This window comes from Sus scrofa, chromosome 6 (assembly GCF_054392235.1).
Source record: "Sus scrofa isolate SSC_HxYL_T2T_F1_AM1 chromosome 6, Sscrofa_HxYL_maternal_Yorkshire_Landrace_v2.0, whole genome shotgun sequence".
Classification (NCBI taxonomy): Eukaryota; Metazoa; Chordata; class Mammalia; order Artiodactyla; family Suidae; genus Sus; species Sus scrofa.
In genome coordinates, this window is record NC_139388.1 from 86,126,785 (window position 1) to 86,147,287 (window position 20,503).

Below are 20,503 nucleotides of genomic sequence, written 5' to 3' on the forward strand. Positions count from 1 at the left end.
CAGCCCCCTCCCATCAGAGAATGGCTTACCCCATGCAGAGTCCAGCCTATAAGAGGAGTTCCAGGGGGGTGGTGGCCGGCATTTGCCCCTCACCCAAGCTTGTGGTTATTGTCCAAAGTAAGAAAAAGCAGGAAACGCAGGCAGTTGGATGGAGGTCCTAACAAGACAGCATCTGACAACAGGATGCACGGAGCAACCGGAAACCCAGCTCCCTGTCTGCCTTCCTTCCGAGCACATCGAAATCCCTTTAGGAGTCAGAGCTTCTGGCTTCTAGATGAACCTTCGTTCAGGGCAAGGACTTGTCTGGATGCCCAGCACAGAGAGAGACCCAGTGCTCGCTGCGCTGCACAGCTGTTCCTGTTCCACCTCTGCCACGGCTGGTCATGTGACTTTGGGCAAGTCCCTTCAACTTTCTGTGCCCCTCTTCTCTTTTGTGAAATGACAGTGACTGTACCTGTCCCTTGGGAAAACCAAATCAGCTGACAAGCTCCACCATGGCTCTTTAACTGGGCCCATGGGAAGGTTGTGACAGGGTCCCAGTTCTTTCAAAGGGTAAAACTTCATGCCTGTGCATTTGTTAGAGGAAAAGTGTTCGTATATATGTGTTTTATCAGCGCGTCAGTGGAGTTCCAAAGATCAGGAACCACTGAGGTGTGCAAAAACATTCTGTGACCTGACACACAAATGTTAAGGTTAAAGGAGAACCAACCAACTGAGAGGCTTACCCCACCTAAGAAAAATGCCATAGCCCCCAAACGATGTGACACTGTTTCCCTCGAGAGCACATCCATGCTGAGGGGGTGAACAGGACCTGGAGCGCTGACTCCTGCTGAGTGTCTCAGAGGGGACCCTTGAGTGCCGGGAAACTGCGCAGTTTGAAATGGGGCACCTGGGGGTTTTTCTGACCCGAACTGAAAGTGTGAAGTGAAAGCGTGCCACAGTCTCAGTGGGCCCCTCTGCACTGCTGTGCTGAAAGCCCACGGGCACTCGGGACAGCCTGCGAGATGAGAGGGAACTGGCCCTTGATTGTGGCCAGCTGCCGTGAGAAGCTGGGATTGGAGGCCAAGAAACATCATTTTTATCTCTGACTGGGAATGAGGTGGCCTGGTGTCCAGTCCCTGTCTGCTACTGAGTGACTTTGGGCAGGTACCTTCTCCATTCTGAGTCTGTCTTTCCTCATTTTTAAACATTTTTAAATTTAGCATTTCAGGGCTGTACCTAGGGCATATAGAAGTTCCCAGGCTAGGGGTTAAATCGGAGCTGCACCTGCCAGCCTACACCAGAGCCATCGCAACGCAGGATCCGAGCTGTGTCTGATACCTACACCACAGCTCATGGCAATGCTGGATACTTAACCCACTAAGCGGGGCCAGGGACCGAACCCACTTCCTCATGGATACTATCTGGTTTCGTTACCACTGAGCCACCACAGGAACTCCCTCTTTTCCCATTCTTTTTTTTTTTTTTTTTTTTTTGTCTTTTTGCTATTTCTTTGGGCCGCTCCCGCGGCATATGGAGGTTCCTAGGGGTCGAATCGGAGCTGTAGCCACTGGCCTATGCCAGAGCCACAGCAACGCGGGATCTGAGCTGCGTCTGCAACCTACACCACAGCTCATGGCAACACCAGATCCTTAACCCACTGAGCAAGGGCAGGGACCAAACCCACAACCTCATGGTTCCTAGTCAGATTCGTTAACCACTGTGCCACGACGGGAACTCCTCTTTTCCCATTCTTAAAGCACATGGGTTTTCTCCAGATAGATGCCCAGGAGTGGAATTGCTGGATCATATGGGCATCTATCTGGAAAAAAACATAATTTGAAAAGATACATGCACCCCAGTGTTCATTGCGGCTCTATTTACAAGAGCCCTGACATGGAAGCAACCTGCATGTCCACGGGCAGATGAATGGATTAAGAAGATGTGGTACATATATACAATGGAATACTACCTAGCCATAAAAAGGATGAAATAATGCCATTTGCAACAACATGGATGGACGTAGAAATTACCATACTATGTGAAGTCACTAAGACAGCTGAAGACAAACATCATGTGATATCACTTACATGTGGAATCTAAAAAAAGGATTCAAATGAACTTATTTGCAGAACAGAAACAGACTCACAGACTTTGAAATACTTACGGGTACCAAAGGAAACAAGTGGGGAGAGAGGCGGGATGAACTGGGGATTTGGGATTGGCAAATGCACACTGAGATATATGGAATGATTGGCCAACGGGGACCTTCTGTATAGTACAGAGAACTCTACCCAATATTCTGTGATAATCTATGTGGGAAAAGAATCTGAAAGAGAATGGATGTGTGTATATATATAACTGAACATATGTAACTTTGTTGTACAGCAGAAATGATCACAACCTTGTAAATCAACTACACTTCAATAAAACTTAAAAAAAAAATCCATTTAAGAAATGGGGGAGTTCCCGTCGTGGCACAGTGGTTAACGAATCCGACTAGGAACCATGAGGTTGCGGGTTCGGTCCCTGCCCTTGCTCAGTGGGTTAACGATCCGGCGTTGCCGTGAGCTGTGGCGTAGGCTGGAGGCTACAGCTCTGATTTGACCCCTAGCCTGGGAACCTCCATATGCCATGGGAGCAGCCCAAGAAATAGCAAAAAAAAAAAAAAAAAAAAAGAGAAATGGGCAGAAGACCTAAAGAGGCTTTTTCCCAAAGAAGACATACAGATGGCTAAAAGGCACATGAAAAGATGCTCAACATCATTAATCATCTGAGACATGCAAATCAAAACCACAGTGAAATATCACCTCACACCTGTCAGAATGGCTATCATCAAAAAGAACACAAATAAAGGAGTTCCCATCGTGGGTCAGTGGAAACAAACCCAACTAGTATCCATGAGAATTCGGGTTTGGTCCCTGACCTCACGCAGTGGGTTAAGGATCCAGTGTTGCCGTGAGCTGTGGTGTAGTCAAAGATAGGGCTCGGATCCCACATTACTGTGGCTGTGGCCAGTAGCTGCTCTGATTCGTCCCCTAGCCTGGGAACTCCCATATGCCGCAAGTGTGGCCCTAAAAAGAAAAAAAGAACACAAATAAGAAATGTTGGGGAGTTCCTGTCGTGGCGCAGTGGTAAATGAATCCGACTAGGAACCATGAGGTTGCGGGTTCGATCCCTGCCCTTCCTCAGTGGGTCAAGGTTCCGGTGTTGCCGTGAGCTGTGGTGTAGGTCACAGACGCGGCTCGGATCCTGCATTGCTGTGGCTCTGGCGTAGGCTGGCAGCTACAGCTCCGATTCGACCTCTAGCCCGGGAACCTCCATATGCCGCAGGAGCGGCCCAAGAAATGGCAAAAAGACCAAAAAAAAAAAAAAAAAAAAAGAAATGTTGGGAGGATCCAGAGAAAAGGAAACCCTCATACGCTATTGGTAGGAATGTAAATTGGTGCGGCCACCATGGAAAATGGAATGGAGGTTTCTCAAAAAACAAAAAATAAAACTACCATATGCCTCAGCACTTCTACTCCTGGCCATATATCCAAAAAATGCAAAAACTAACTCAAAAAAGATACATGCACCCCAATGTCCATACCAGTGTTATTTACAATAGCCGAGACATGAAAGCAACCTCAGAGTCCATCAGCAGAGGAATGGATAAAGATGTGGTACATATATACAATGAAAGGTTACTCGGCCACAAAAAAGAATGAAAATTTCCCATTTGCAACAAGATGAATGGACTTGGATGTCATTATGCTAAGTGAAAAGTCAGACAGAGACTGTATGATATCGTTTATGTGTGGAATCTAAAACAAATAAAATAAAATAGTGAATATAACAAAAAAGAAAAAAATAAAGGAAATGGGTTGACTGAATCACTTCTTAGGTCTCCTCTGGGAAACTCACTGTGTTGGATCCCAATGTTACAGGTTTGGCAACCAGACCTCCCTGGGTTCAAATTTAGCTCTGTACCTTATGGGCTGTGTGATGTTAGGCAAGTTACTTCACCTATCTGAGCCTCTGTTTCATTCATCTATAAACTGGGAGAAATACTACCCATATCACATTGTTGTGCAATCAAGTGATTGACATTTGCTAAATGTATGGTGCTGTGCCTGGTTTACAGTGTGTGTCTAATGAAAGGAAGGAAATACTCAATAGAATTGGTTTACAGGATTCTCTGCTTGTCTTGTCCAACTTTTGCTTGAGAACTGAAACAGAGAGAAAGCCCTTCACCCTTTCTCAGCTGACACTTTACTGCAATGAAAGCCAAACCATCACATTAGAAAAAAAAAACTAACCTATTTGACCTACATGAACAATCCATTAGTAAGAGATCAAAGTGAGGTTCTTGACCTGTTTCCCAGCAGGGCTCTTGACGCTATGTCCAGCCATAGGAAGGGTGTTTTGGGGCCTTCTTTCCACTTTTATTTCCTAGTTCTCCTCTGTGCTTGGTAGCACTTGGGTGCAGTTGCAAGAAAGTTTTCTGGAGTTCAGGCTGTGGAGTTCCTTTGCCCAAATCTTACTTATTTTTTTCAGGCCCTATATCAAAAGCCACCTCCTCCAGGAAGCATCCTCTGATTTCTCCTTACCCCCTAGGTGGATGAAATTCACTAAGTCCTACAGCATGGATCACTGTCTACCTTCTATTATTTACGTCCATGGCTCATCTCGCTTCCTGGGCTGTGAGCTTCTGATTGTGAGAGTAGACTCTGGATCAGGGAGTAGAGGCATCTTTCTATTCTACTCACCCTCACACCAGAAAGGGTCCATAGTATATTCTTGGGGGAAATCTTCTCGAGAAGGGCCTGAGCTAAGTTTATGTGAAACTCATCCACATAATCAAGGCAATTTGTTGGCCCCTGAGCCACCACTGCCTGTCTCCAAACCATGGCAGACAAAGTCCATCCATCCCAATCCATTTGCACCCTAAGCCTCCCTGGAAGCTTCTCACCTTAGTGGTCTGAGCCACAGATCCAAAATTTGGAAAGAGGCAGAATTCACAAGCAGCAGGTCAAAAGCAGAAATTTAACTAGAAGGTTGGCAACTGTCTGAGCTCTTTGACCTTGTAAACAGACCACCAGGATAGTCATTTGGATTTGGCAGGGGAGGTGGGACAGCACGTAGGGGAAGGAACTTAAAATCTCTCTGGTTATGTAAGTCGCAGGATAACTTATCTATGCGAGGGACAGTATGGAAATTACCCGACAGGAGAGATGTGAAGGGCTGCCAAAGGGGTAGTTTCCCAAACTGATTTCTTTAGTACGTTCCTCCTGGGATTTCCAGCCCCTGAGCACAGGGCCTGGCACAAAGTGGGCTCTTAAATATTTAAACATCAACTTACTGAATAAATGAATGAACAAATATCTATTAGGAGAAAAGCAGTTTTCTTTAGATAGACTTTCATGTTTCTTTTCCTTAGCAAGGTGGATTCCTCATTCATTCACTGCTCCTTTTAGCGGTTTCTGGTCCTTTGCTTCTATTTTGACTGCCCTAATACATAACATAGGCCACCTCCAGTCCTTTTAGGAATGAATTTGTAATTTAAGAGTGGAGGTAGGAGTTCCTGTTGTGGCTCAGCAGTTAACAAACATGACTAGCATCCATGAGGACGCAGGTTCGATTCCTGGTCTTGCTCAGTGGGTTAAGGATATATGCGATGGATGCGGCCCTAAAAAGACAAAAAAAGGCCAAAAGAAAAAAAAAAAAAAGAATGGAGGTAAAAGATCGTGGTTAAGGTCTTCTCCGTAATTCCTTTCTCAAATGTCTATTGGTTGTCAAAGAAACTCCCCATGAGTCTGTCCTGTGGAGCTGAAGAATTCTGTCCCAAGTCTGCTGTCCACTCACTATTCATCGCCTCCACCCAGGGGTCTGTGGGGTCACCACCTGCTGTCTGGACCCTTGTTGTCCCTGGACCTTCTTTCCTCATCTGTCTGTGTCATCTCTACCCTCTCTGCCAGAGGAATTGAGTTCAGGGATGTCTGAGGCCTCTTTCCACTGTCGTAGAGGTTAAATGCTGAAGCTTTTGAATGAGGCATTGCTGGGTTCAAATCCCAGCTCTGCCACTGATGGGCTGTGTGACCTTTGGGCAAGTTACCTAACTCTCTGAGCCTCAGTTTCTTCATCTGTAACCTGGGGAACTAATACCTGCGTGTTTTTTTTTTTTCTTTTTTTACAAGAATATAAACTGTTAACAAGTTTATTTTTGAGTTGCAAAGATTTTTTTCCCTGTAATACCTGCATTCTTGATATACAGATTAAATAATTATTTAAAACAACTAAGCAATATCTTGGCTGCCTGATTGATCAATAGAGTGTGTGTGTGATGCAGCAGAAAGAAAAGTCTCCAAGTTAGGAAGCAGATACTCAGGGTTTAAACCTGGCTCTGGGAGTTCCCATTGTGACTCAGCGGGTTAAGAATCTGACACAACGTCCATGAGGATATGTGTTCAATCCCTGGCCTCGCTCAGTGAGTTAAGTTCTTGGTGTTGCTGTGGTTGTGGCTCTGGCTGTGGCTGCAGCTCCAATTCAACCCCTAGCCAGGGAACTTCCATGTGCCACAGGTGTAGCCATAAACACACCTGCACGCACATACACACACCAAACCCTGGCCCTGACAGCAGTTAATTTGACGGAGAAGTTGCTTCCTCTGTCACCCTAGTACTGCTGTCTGTAAGGAAGATTGGAGGATGGTGACGATGGACCCTTGGCACTGGGCTAGTGCTCTCTACTAAGAATCTCATTTAACCCTGTTACTTTCCATGTTTTATAGATGAGGAATTTGGGGCCCAGGGATGGTAAGTGACTGGGTGCCCCAAACCTGGGCTCCTGTTCATTCCTTTGAGGACCCAGGGTCTTAGAGCTCTCTTTACAACCTCCAAAGGGTGAATTATCTGTAATCTGCCCACAGGACAGTTTTGTTGAATGTTTTCGAGTATCTTCTTCCTCTTTTTAACTACCTGGTACTCCAGCGACTTCCCTTTTAGGAAAGGACTAATAATGCCCGCAGGTCATGTCATACTTGATAGTTTGCCCAGCGGGGGAGGGCTCGTGGCTATTTTCCAGGGAAGATAGCATTCCTTGAACAAACGAGTTCAGAGAAGGCGAGTCACTTGCCCTAAATTCATAGCAAGTGGCAGGCGAAGCTAAAACTTGAGCCTTTGTGTGAGGGCAAAGTCAGGTTGGTTAAAGGAATAGGAGCTAAGGCATGACCCTGCCCACGTGTGATACCAGACACAGGCAATCTTCAGTCTTTAGTCCCTGGGCAAATGGCGTCTCTTTTCTTTTGGTGTTTTTTTCCTCTTGCGACCCGTTTCATTCAGTCATGCCTCCACCGCTACCATTAACCGGCCCAGGTGTTAGTCCTGTGCCCACGAGCCTGGTGAAGCCCTGATCTCCTTATCCCCACAGATTTGCCAGTCAGGCTGAGTTCCAGTCCCAACTCAGCCAAGTATTAGCTTTGTGCCCTTGGGTAAAGTCACTTCCCTCTTTTCCTCGGTTTTCTCACTGGTAAAATAGGAATAACAAATAGTACTTATTTATTTATTTACTTTTGGCCATACCTGTGGCATGTGGAAGTTCCTGGGCCAGGGATGGAAACCATACCACAGCTATAACCAGAGCCACAGCAGTGACAGCATGGATCCTTAACCCGCTGTGCCACAAGGGAACTCCCAAATAGTACATATTTCACAGGTGTGGTGAAGCATAAGGATTAGTTGGGATAACATTGTGCTGAATACAGTGTTTGGCACTGCTGTACATACACACACATAAATATATATATGTGTGTGTGTGTATGTATATACACATATATGTATAATGCCACTATACACATGCACCTATCGTATGTATACATATTATAGCTTTTTCCTCAATTTCCCAAGTTCTTTGCTGTTTAGCCACAAACGAGAATGGCAATGTTATGTCTGCTGTGCCCGTGGGCTGGTGTGGGGGGAGGGTGGTCAAAGAGAGAAGTGAGAGGCAGGAGAGAGGGGTGGAAGTGTGTTTGGAAAGCAGAGGGAGAAAATCCAGTTTACATTCAGGATTTCTGGAGCTGAGTAAACAGGAAGCTGAGATTGTGCCTGGGAGGCTGATGGGTATTAACGAGGCTGGGGTAAAGAAGTCAGTACCAGTCAGACTGGCCATCATCAAAAAGTCTGCCAACAATAAATGCCGGAGGGGGTGTGGAGAAAGGGAGCCCTTCCACGCTGTTAGTGGGAATGTAAATTGGTGCAATCACTATGGAGGACAGTATGGAGGGTCCTTAAAAAAACTAAATATAGAACTACCATATGACCCAGCAATCCCACTCCTGGGCATCTATCCAGAGAAAACCATAATTCGAAATAATACATGCATCTCAGTGTTCATTGCAGCACTAGTTACAAGAGCCAAGGCATGGAAGCAACCTAAATATCCATCGAATAGATAAAGATGTGGTACATGTATACAATGGAATAGTATTCAGCCATAAAGAATGAAATAATGCCATTTGCAGAAACATGGATGGAACTGGAGATTATCATTCTGAGTGAAGTAAGTCAGGCAGAAAAAGGCAAATACTATATGATATCACTTACATGTGAAATCTAATAAAAAATGATGCAAAGGAACTTATTTATAAAACTGAAACAAACTCAGATTTCAAAACCAGTCTTACGGTTAGCGCAGGGGAAACCGTTGGAGGGAGAGGAGAATTGGGAAGGTGGAGATAACATACTCGTTACTGTATAAAATAGATGATTAATGAGAACCAGCTGTATAGCACAGGAAAATCGAATCAATAGTTTATAATAACCTGTATGGGAAAAAAGAATGGATATATGTACATGTATGATTGATTCATTTTGCTGTACACCTGAAACGAATGCAATTTTGTAAGTCAACTATATCCCAATAAAATTAAATAAAAATAAAAAATAAAAAAGAGGAAGTCAGTACCCATCAGCGTGTAATCATGATTCACGTCCTGGGCCAAGGAGACAGGAGCCTGGAATCCAGTTCTGGTTTTGGGTGGAAGCGATGCTGGGGAATCTTAGGCCAAACAGTGCCTTTCTAAAATGTCCATCTGCACCAAATGAGATCTCAAAAACCTTCCAACTTGGTCCTTCCACTTTGTAGGTTGTGCAATGAAACCACAGAGGGCTGGGTGGGGCAGAGGCGGGGAGTGGGGGGGGGGGATTTGTCAGGTTGCAAAAGAGCCGGCCCGAGAAAGCCTGGAGCTGCAGTTCTCAAACTTCCTGGTCTCAGCACCCCTCTACCATCTTTAAAGTTACCAGACCCTAAAGGGCTTTCCTTGATGTGGGTGACCTCTTTCCTGTGTTTGAACTCAAAACTGCCAACTTAAAAACAACATTTAATAAACTTGCTCCATGTGAACAGAAATAATATGTTTTTAATGGAACTACCTTTGAGGGGAAAGCTCTTTATTGTTTGGCTGGATTCTCAACTCTGCTTCTGCATTGTCTGTTGTGATATGTCATTGTGGTTAAAGCACATGAGGAAAAGGAATTTGTCACTGTCCCCTGGTGCTTCCTTTGTGGCAGCTACTACAAGGAGGCTTTTTACCCTGTTGCCTTTGCCCTGCACACTGCCCTTGCAGGTAGACTGTCTTATTTGTCACTCCCTTAGAGTAGAGGAAACTGAGGCTCATCTGGATGGATCCACCTGAGTTCACACGGCTTGTAGGAGGCAGAGTCAGAACTCAAAGCCAGGCTGCTATGCTAGCCTGGTACCAGACCCCATCCATGGAAGGCAGGCGTCTGGATGGAAGGGGCTGGGGACTCTGGGCAACCATCGCTTCCCTGGTGTCCTTTCCCTCCCTTCCCCCTTGAACTGTTTCCTCTAACCTGGGCCTCCAGCACCATCACTAGCTGCCAGGGCCCTGGAAACTCAGCCTCAAGAGAGCAGATGCTCATTGTTTGGTTCACTGCTGTGCCCTAGGTGCCCAGAATGCTGCCTGGCACAAGGCAGCTGCTCAAGAAATATCTGTCGGGGAGTTCCCACTGTGGTGCAATGGGATTGGTGGCATCTCTGCAGCTCCAGGTTGCAGATTCCATCTCTGGCCCAGCAGAATGGGTTAAAGGATTTAGCATTGCAGCAGCTGTGGCGTAGGTTACAACTGCAGCTCAGATCTGACTCCCGGCCCGGGAACTCCATAGGCCAAAGAGGAATAAAGAAAAAAAGAAAGAGAAAAAGGAGAGAGAGAGAAATATCTGTTGGATGAATTGGTTGAAGGAATTCTCTGACTCTTGTGAAAATCCTCAAGGATGGATACTGTCTTTAGAATTCTCAAAGTAGACACAATTGGTCGATTTATGGGGGAAAGATAGATTGATGGAATACACATCAGCAGGAAGGGCACACCTGGTTTAACATTTCAAAAGTGACTCTCAAAGGATCTGTGGCAAGAGCACTTAGGAAAGGCCTTGCAGAGCCTGACCTGCCCCGCTGTGAACGTACAGGTATCTCGGAGTAGGGGATGCTGTACCTTAACAGTGGCTTGCTGTGTGCCAAGCACTGGTCTTTGGGCTTTTTCTTTTTCCTTTTTGGCCACCCCTGGTATATGGAGTTCCTGGGCCGGGGATCAGACGCTGCAGCTGTGGCAATGCCAGATCCTTTAACCCATTGTGCTGGGCGGGGGATTGAACCTTCGTCCTGGTGCTGCAGAGATGCCGCAGATCCTACTGAACCACAGGGGAACTCTCAAGCATTGGGCTTTGCACATAAACTCAGTTTCTCACACTAAGCAGGGAGGGTGGTACTATTCTCACCCAACCTCTCTATTACAGGCAAGGAGACAAGCTGATGGAGATGAATGACTTGCCCAAGGTCATACACAAGGGCAGAGCCTAGTTTGAGTCCAGGCCCAGGCCCAGAGTTGTCACACCTCCTGATCCTGCAGCTTTGTCCTGGGGACCTTTATCTTAAAATGCTGTAAGTGCTTTACCAGAACCCCGGGTTCAGGGTCTCAAGATAGGCCCCTTGACATGCTGTCTGAAGACACGTCTTTGTTCTGCTCCTACTGGGAGCACCTGTGCTAATCAGGGCACCACTCTGATTCTCTGCCCTTATCTTCATCTTTGTGATAGGAACTAAAGGCCTATCCTCCTCTTTCAAAGAAAACCTGCTTCAGAAAATTTTAGGAACTCAGTCATTAAAGCGTAAATGCAGGCATTCCCACTGTGGTGCAATGGGTTGAGAACCTGACTGTACCAGCTCAGGCTGCTGTGGAGCGTGGGTTCAATCCCTGCCTGGGTACAGTGGGTTGAAAGATCCAGTGTTGCTGTGGCTGCAGCGTAGGCTGAAGCTGTGGCTTGGGTTCAGTCCCTGGCCTGGGAACTTCCATATTCCGCAGGTGTGGCCACAGAAAATAAAAATAAAGTGTAAATGCTAATAAGAGTCTCTGAATCTCCCTCCCCCTGGGAGTACTTGCTGCTGGTGAAATCTCTGTTTCAGGAGTCCTTGGGGAGTGTAGTGGGGCAGGGGAGTGCGTGGGTTGGGGAGCATTGTTTTTTTCTTTTTAGGGCCACACCCGCGGCATATGGAAGTTCCCAGGCTGGGGTTAAATCAGAGCTGTAGCTGCCGGCCTACGCCACAGCCACAGCAATGCCAGATCCGAGCAGTGTCTGCAACTTACACTGTAGCTCATGGCAATGCCAGATCCTTAAGCCACTGAGCAAGACCAGAGATCGAACCTGTGTCCTAATGGATACTAGTTGGGCTCATTACCACTGAGCTGAGACAGGAACTCCTGGGGAGCATTGCAGAAACCTGCAGTGGCTGACACCACGTCTGCCCATGAAGTGCTCTCTGTAAGATGAACAAGACAAGGCCTTTCCATGGCGGCTCCTCTGTACAGCAGCAGAGTGTAAGAAAAGGGTGACTGCGTGGTGAGCATTCTGGTTCCCCTGTGCTGTCCTTATAGGCTGCTCTACCTCTTCCTGGCTGGGCCAGATCCCAAAGGATGGGGCCTGCCTCATCTTTTAAAAAAATTTTTATTATTATTTTAAAAATTTATTTTAATTTATTTTTTGCCTTTTAGAGCTGCATCCACAGCATATGGAAGTTCCCAGGCTAGGGGTCCAGTCGGAGCTGCAGCTGCCGGCCTACGCCACAGCCACAGCAACACAGGATAGTATCTGCGACCTACACCACAGCTCACAGCAACGCCAGATCCTTCACCCATGAGCGGGGCCAGGGATGGAGCTCGCATCCTCATGGATACATACTAGTCAAGTTTGCTACTGCTGAGCCACAATGGGAACTCCTCCCTGCCTAATTTATTATTTTTTTTTTTGCCATTTCTTGGGCCGCTTCCGAGGCATATGGAGGTTCCCAGGCTAGGGGTCTAATTGGAGCTGTACCCTCCGGCTTACGCCAGAGCCACAGAAACGCGGGATCCGAGCAGCATCTGCAACCTACACCACAACTCACAGCAACGCCGGATCCTTAACCCACTGAGCAAGACCAGGGATCGAAACCCGAAACCCCGTGGTTTCTAGTCGGATTCGTCAACCACCGAGCCAGGACGGGAACTCCCTCCCTGCCTCATCTTGCTTCTGGTTTTTCCTAGGGTTGTGGCAGTGTGGGTAGGAGGTCACAATTTAGGCTGGTTCCCCTGAGCAGAGGCGAGAGAGTTGGGGCAATGATGCGGAGAGCCCTGGGGGCTCAGCTCAGGAAACACACATTTGATCATGACAATAATAGAAAGTAACACAAATGAGTGCTTACTGTATAGTGTGTGCCAGACCCCATGTGCCATGCTTTACACGTTACCTCATACATTCTACATGGCAAGCCAACGAGGGGACGGGTATGCCCCCCATTGTATAATTGAGGAAACTGTCACCCGCAAAGAGGCTGAGTTGTGGAGCATCAGGCCAATGAGATCTGTGAAGGGTGACAGAGTGGCTGGAGGGTCACAGGGACAGCTGGAGAGAGGCAGAGGATAAATTAAAGCCTATGTGAGCACTCAGGCCACAGAGAGATGAGGAGAAGCCAGAACCCCGTGGAGCCGACCCTCACACGCCCTCCACGACAGCCCTGAGCGGTGACAGAAAGAATTAATGTGCGCTTGGGAGGCTGTCTGGCTTTTGGTCTCTGGGGCCATGAGAGGAAATCATGGTACCACTTCCGGCCTGGGACTTGAAATCAGATCCAGCAGTGCTGGTTCTTTCAGTACACTCTTTGCTGGGTGACCCAGATTTTATCTCGTACTTCTGTGAACAGAGCTGGTTAATAGGTAAAGATCGACTCAGAATAAGAGGGGAATAGACTTTTTTTTTTTTTTTTGTCTTTTTGCCTTTTCTAGAGCCGTTCCCGCGGCATATGGAGGTTTCCAGGCTAGGGGTCCAATCGGAGCTATAGCCACCAGCCGACACCCGAACCACAGCAACGCAGGATTCGAGCCGCATCTGCGACCTATACGACAGCTCACGGCAACGCCAGATCCTTAACCCACTGAGCAAGGTCAGGGATTGAACCCGCAACCTCATGGTTCTTAGTCGGATTCATTAACCACTGTGCCACGATGGGAACTCTGAAATAGACAGTTTTAAGAAGCAGCTCTGAGTCACCGTTGTGAATTCTGATTCTGCCCCTTATTAAATCTGTGGTCTCCTGGGCAAGGTACCTCACCACCGTGAGCCTCAATGTCCCCATCTGTAAAATGGGGGTAATGAAAGTATCTCCACTCAGGGCTCTTGTGAGGCGTGCATGGGACGGGTGGCATGTAGAAAAAGCATAGCATTGCGCCTGGCTGGCTCTTAATAAATCCTCGGCAAATGTCAGCTCTTGTGTTTATGGTTTTTGTGTGCATTTTCTCTGCCAGGTTACTTAAGGATCATATCCAAAATTTAAGAAATCAAGGAGAACGAGGTGGGAGTTCCCTGGTGGCTCAGGGGGTTAAGGATCCAGGATGGGCACTGCTGTGGCTCTGGTTACAGCTGTGATTTGGGTTCCATCCCTGGCCTGGGAACTTCCACATGCCCTGAGCGTGGCCCTCTCACCTGGCAAGTTAGTGTACTGAAAAACAGAATGGGGCGATGGGACAAGAACATCTTCAACTTCTGATCCAGGAGCTATTTCACAGTAATAAATAATTTTACAGTGGGGGAAAAATGTAATTGTAATGTATACATGTAAGGATAACCTGACCCCCTTGTTGTACAGTGGGAAAATAAAAAAATTATAAAAAAATAATTTTACAAACCCCAATGAGAATTATTTGGACTATGTCATACTTTTGTGTGGTCCATGAAAAAGGAAATGTTATTAAGTCCAATGTACTGTTTTTTTTTTTTGTTTTTTTTTTAGGGCTGCACCTGAAGCATATGGAGGTTCCCAGGCTAGGGGTCAAATCAGAGCTGTAGCTGCTGGCCTGTACCACGGCCACAGCAACACAGCATCCAAGCAACGTCTGCGATCTACACCACAGCTCATGGCAATGCTGGACTCTTAATCCACTGAGCAAGGCCAGGGTTCAAACCCGCATCCTCATGGATCCTAGTCAGGTTTGTTAACCACTGAGTCACAAAGGGAACTCCTTCAATGTGTTATTTTATTTTATTTTATTTTTTGTCTTTTTTTTTTTTTTTTTGCTATTTCTTGGGCCGCTCCCTCGGCATATGGAGGTTCCCAGGCTAGGGGTCGAATCGGAGCTGTAGCCACTGGCGTACACCAGAGCCACAGCAACGCGGGATCCGAGCCGCATCTGCAACCTACACCACAGCTCACAGCAACGCCGGATCGTCAACCCACTGAGCAAGGGCAGGGACCGAACCCGCAACCTCATGGTTCCTAGTCGGATTCGTTAACCACTGCGCCACAACGGGAACTCCCAATGTGTTATTTTAAATAAGTGTATTATTTCAGAAATTTCCACAACAATTTATTTTATTTAAATTATATGCATGAGGAGTTCCCGTTGTGGCTCAGTGGTTACTGAATCCGACTAGGAACCATGAGGTTATGGGTTCGATCCCTGGCCTTGCTCAGTGGGTTAAGGATCTGGCTTTGCCATGAGCTGTGGTGTAGGTTGCAGATGCATCTCGGATCCCACATTGCTGTGGCTCTGGCGTAGGCCAGCGGCTACAGCTCCAGTTAGACCCCTAGCCTGGGAACCTCCATATGCCACGGGAGTGGCTTAAGAAATGGCAAAAAGAAAAAAAAAAAAATTACATGCATGATATGTGAAAACAAAGTTTGACTTCTCCGCACTTTACAGGTGGTGTATGTGCAGGATTTAATTTAAATTCATGACAGAAGAAAATGCATGGTTGTTGAACAAATTTTAAAGTGAGGTTTTATGGGGCACCAAATGGACACTAAAATGGACTGAAATGTAACGAGAAGACAGAAATCGCTTTTATGAGTTGGGGCTTTGCATTCTTGCATTTGATGCTTAAAAGATCTCAAGTCCCTATTGGCAAGCATCCCTCGGCCTATGCCTTGCAGGTATAGATCACCTCTGTGCTCAACGTAGGAAAAGAAAAAATACATATTATTTTCTCCTTTTAACAATCTGTGACTTACAAGAATTTCCCTGATAAGCTATGTAAGGAATTTGGTCAGATAAAGGCAAATTGTGAACCCTGAGGCAAATTTGCAAAGGGGTCACCATGTCCCTTGTCCTATTTCCTTGTATTTTCGACTGCAGAGTTCCCTTTGCTTGTTTCATTAAAGGTATAAATTAAGCAACATAAGATTAAGAATAAGACCAATGAAAACCATGTATCAGCCAAAGCCACTCCAGTGGCCAAATGATGAACAGCCCACTGGGAGTCATTTGTTTGATGACCACTAACTGGTGCTTTTGATTCTCTCATTTACCTTAAGCAGCTCTCACATTAAAAGAAAAATATCTTTTAATTAGCAAAGTGATTTCACTAACTAAAAAAAAGGAAACATTCTATTAATGTGAATCTTCTGGAAAACTTTGTTGGGAATGCTGGTGGAAGGCACTGGAAAGACAGACCCAGGCCTGACTCTTCTCCCTGCCATTTACCTGCTGTGCTTGAGCCTTGGTGGCCTCATCTGTCCAGTGGGTATAATGTGATGAGTTAGAGAAGGTCCATGAAGCATCTCCCTGCCCCCTGGTCCTCAGCAGGCTCACATCCCCTGTTTTTTGGCTCCATCAGATTCCCCAGGATCCAGGCAGATCCACAGAGACACATTAACAGATGGACTCACTGATTTCTGACAGAAGCAACACCGTGGAACACAGCTGGGGTTCTTAAAGAGGAACTCTGGGGTGGCCTCAACCCCCAGGGAGGGGAAGACAGGGGACTTTGTGGGAGGAGCTGCCTCTGACTCACTGTGAGAGAGATAAGGGGACCTCCCTTGTGGGGGCCTGTGAACAGGTGGAGGAGAGAAGAAGCTGCAAAACCCAGAGGACACCCAACCCATGTAGTCACTTCTGCCCAAGGTCTCATGATCATTCTCGCATTTGGATGGGATACCAACAGCTCTGCTTCCCATGCCTGATGACACTGGGGACGCTCCTCCCTACCTGTCCTACCCCATTGATCTGCCCTGGTCTGCCATTTTCTTTCCTTTGGGGTTTTCACTGCAGGGAGGTGGGGCAGGACACACCCAGGTCCACGTGCACGGTGGACCCTGTCTCTCTAGGAGCTGGTGGGAAGAGGGAATTGCGGTCTTACTGTTTTCTGACCTCTGCTGGAAGAGGGCTCACCCGGCTTTATACCTTCATGCTTATGAGATGCTTTCCACCTCTGTTCTCCTTTTGATTCTCACCACCATGTAGTGTGGTTCTGGATTCAGACAGACCTGGGTTTGAGGCTTGGCTTTGTCATGTGACCAGCTGCGCGAACGTGGGCAGTCTTTGGCTTCTGTGAACTTTAGTTTTATTTTTTTTAATTTTTTAATTTTTTGTCTTTTTTCCTTTTCTAGGCCCGATCCCACGGCATGTGGAGGTTCCCAGGCTAGGGGTCGAATCGGAGCTGTAGCCAGCGGCCTATGCCAGAGCCACAGCAACACGGGATCCGAGCCGCATCTGCAACCTACACCACAGCTCACTGCAATGCCGGATCGTCAACCCACTGAGCAAGGGCAGGGATCGAACCCGCAACCTCATGGTTCCTAGTCAGATTTGTTAATCACTGCGCCACGACGGGAACTCCCTCTGTGAACTTTAGTTTCTCACCTCGCAGATGTGGGTAGTGACACATCTCCCTCATAGGCTGCTATGTGGATTGAATGAGGCGAGGCTGCCGTCCTAGCAGAGCTCTTGCCTGTGGTACGAGGATGCTCAGGAAGTGTTAAACTAAAAAAATAACAAGCACCCCTTTGAGACAATAGGTAATGCTACTATAGCTTCATCTTTATTTTATTTTATTTTTATTTTTTGTCTTTTTGCCTTTTCTAGGGCCGCTCCTGCGGCATATGGAGGTTCCCAGGTTAGGGGTCTAATTGGAGCTGTAGCCACTGGCCTACGCCAGAGCCACAGCAACTCGGGATCTGAGTTGCATCTGCAACCTACACCGCAGCTCATGGCAACGCCAGATCCTTAACCCACTGAGCAAGGCCAGGGATTGAACCTGCAACCTCATGGTTCCTAGTTGGATTCGTTAACCACGGAGCCAAGACGGGAACTCCTACTATAGCTTCATTTTTAGAACTAACGAGATTGAGGTTTACACAGGTGATGTGACTAAGCCAAGGTCTAATTGGTGAAGGAGACTTGGTCTTCCAGAGGATTCAGTGATGACAGCCCAAGCTTTGGAGCCCACAAAGCAGGACTCAACAAGGGCTCCACTCTTCCTTGGCCGCATGATCTTGAGGGAGTCCCTATTGCCTTTGAGACTTGTTTTTCCTTCTCCGTAAGGTAGGACAACCCATCTCCCTTTGAGGAGCTCCCTTGGGGTCTCCTGGCTCAAGGAGTTTTTGCAGGGGTGGGAGTAGAAACAAACTATTTGAAGGAGAGATGGCCCCACCCAAGGAAGGGACCAAAGGCCATTGGTCCCTTGAGGGTTGGGGACCTGGGCTGTGGCCTGAAAGTGCCTTGGGGAGATAGCAGGACCTCTGGGGGAAGTTGCTGGGTGGCGTACCCTGGAGGTTGAACCCAAGACACAGTGGATTCAAGTCTTGGCAAAGAATCTGAACTCTAGGCATGCCAGAGAAGTGCACAGAGCTGAACTTTATGGGATCAAACCCCTTTGGACAATGGGCATCCATCCTAGGAGGAGCCAGAGTGGCTTCTGTCATTTTGTGCTCCTACAAGACCCCAAGAGTTGATGTCTGGTGCTAGAAGGTGGGGGTGGGGTGAGGGAAACTCAGTACACGCTGAGATACAACTTCTGTCTTTTTTTTTTTTTTTTTGTCTTTTTGTCCTTTTTAGGGCCACCCCCACGGCATATGGAGATTCTCAGGCTAGGGGTCTAATTGGAGCTGTTGCTGCAGGCCTACACCAGGGCCACAGCAATGCCAGATCCGAGCTGCATCTGTGACCCACACCACAGCTCACGGCAACACCGGATCCTTAATCCACTGAGTGAGGCCAGGGATCGAACCCACAACCTCATGGTTCCTAGTTGGATTTGCTTCCACTATGCCATGATGGGAACTCCAGATTCAACTTCTGACCAGCCCAGTAGGATGAGGGCTCAGAGTCCTATTGAACATTCTTTAATAAAAATGAACAAAAGAATGTCTTGTACACATCAGAGAGCATGGGGTAAAATGAGAAGATGCAGTGAGATGAGGAGGGAAGAGAAGAGACTGGTGCTGGAGGGCTCTGCTCAGCTGAGCTGGGCTGCCATTTCCCCACCCTAAACTGGCCTTAACCAACCAAAAGGTAAAGGACCTGCTTCACTGGCTGAGGCCTATGCCATTGGGGTGCCATCTCCCGGGGCCTCCCCCAATTCCTCCCTAGCCCCTCCTCCAACTCAATCCTGGTCTTCATGCCTGGAAGATGTCTGCATGCCACCCATACTAGGGCAAAACAGCCTGTAGCCTTATCTATCCTCATCTCCAATCCAGAGCAAAGGCAGGTGGGGTGAAGAACAGAATCTCCTCTGCAGCCACTCCCAATGCAGGTACCCCCATCCCGGAGCCAGCGTCACCCAGTCAACCCTCCATGAGCCTGAGTGATGGTCTCGGGCCCAGGTTTTCTTGGAAGAGAAGTGGCGTGATTTGTCTAAGGCCCTAGGGTTACTAGAGGCAGCCCTGGGGTTCACACCCAGACACTGGCCCCAGTGCACATGTGTCAGCACTACTGTTCCCTGAGTGGAACCTCCAGGGAAGTGGACCCTTGGTCTTCTGGGTCTAGCGTGGACTAGACCACATTACACTACCGAGATGCCCCAACTGGGCAAGCCGTGTCTCTCTGTGCCTCAGTTTCCCCATCTGTAAAATGAAGGCCAGGACTCACCAGGTGATCTCTTCGAGCCCTAGTCTTTTGGGGTTCTTTCCTGGCCACCACCTGCTATTCAAGCCTGTACCTTGTAAGGCAGGATAGCCTTGTGGTCAAAGAGTAAGTAAGCTGTGGAGCCAGATGCCGAAGTGCAAGCCCAGCACCCTCACTTCATGCCCTTGTAACATCAGGTAAGTAGCTGAGGCCCCGTCTGCCGAGCGGGGAATGATAATAGCACCTACTGTAGACAGTTGTGAGGATTAAATAAATTTAATCATGAAAGGCCCTTAGAGTAGCACCTGGCACATGTGAGGCTGTCTGCGGGCTGTGAGCATCACCTTCTATCCTAACTTTGATAGACATGAAAGCCGAGGGCTGATTCTTGACCTGTCTGAAGGTAGGGATTGGACCAGCCCTGTGCCTTCCAGTGCTGGCCCTCAAAAACCTCAGGAGGCCTCACGGGACATCCATCTCCTGGCCCCTGGCAGGCCCACCCAGCTTCTCCCAACCCTGGAGGGAAGGGGTAAGTTAAGAACACAGGTTTTCTGCAATGAGGAAGGATCCCCAAATAAAACAGCAAGAAAAACTACTCACCGTTGTCTGTGGCTGAGCTCCCTGACCCTGCTGGGTGTTGAGGAGTCCTGGCAGTTGTGTGGCTAAAGCCTGGCCCTAGGGCCCAGCCAGAGCTCCTGTTGGGCTGCTGCCCCCAAACCAGCTGTCTCTTGCTTTTGCTTTCTCACAGATGAGTGAGTGTGGCCTTCCGTCCCTGTCACAACTTCCCCTCTGGGTCCCCAGTGCCACAACGTTCTTGCCCTTGGAGTTGAACTGTTTTTCATGGGGATCTCTGACCAGGGTATTGTCCTTGGAGCTGCGGGATTTGGGTTCTAATCCAGCCAGTTCTTATGACCTTAAGCAATTCACTTAACCTCCCTAAACCTTAATTTCTTCATCTGTAAAATGGGGATAAGGCACTAGCCTGGTACAGATCACCTAGAATGACATTCCATACGAATGCCTCTACCCCTCCAGATCAGAGCTTTGAACCAGATGCATTCAGGCACCAGGCAGATAACATAAATGGGTGAAGAGTGCCGGTGTGGGGCACCAGGGAGTGGTGCGGGCTGTGGGGAATGGGGAACACCCCTCTCA

General features: G+C 47.7%; 1 protein-coding gene across 3 annotated transcripts in view; it reads right to left on the bottom strand.

The window, feature by feature from the left end:
* CNR2 (cannabinoid receptor 2) overlaps positions 1 to 20,074 on the bottom strand; it is a 32,981-nt gene extending 12,907 nt beyond the window's left edge. The window contains exon 1 of one of the 3 annotated variants that reach the window (XM_021095532.2): positions 19,949 to 20,074. The gene's annotated coding sequence lies outside the window, so the exon portion shown is untranslated. Of the gene's footprint in view, positions 1 to 29; positions 306 to 8,922; positions 9,099 to 19,948 lie in introns of those variants that run through there. The other 2 variants (XM_021095531.2, XM_021095530.2) reach the window with 2 other exon arrangements.
* Between the last annotated feature and the right edge of the window lie 429 nt (positions 20,075 to 20,503).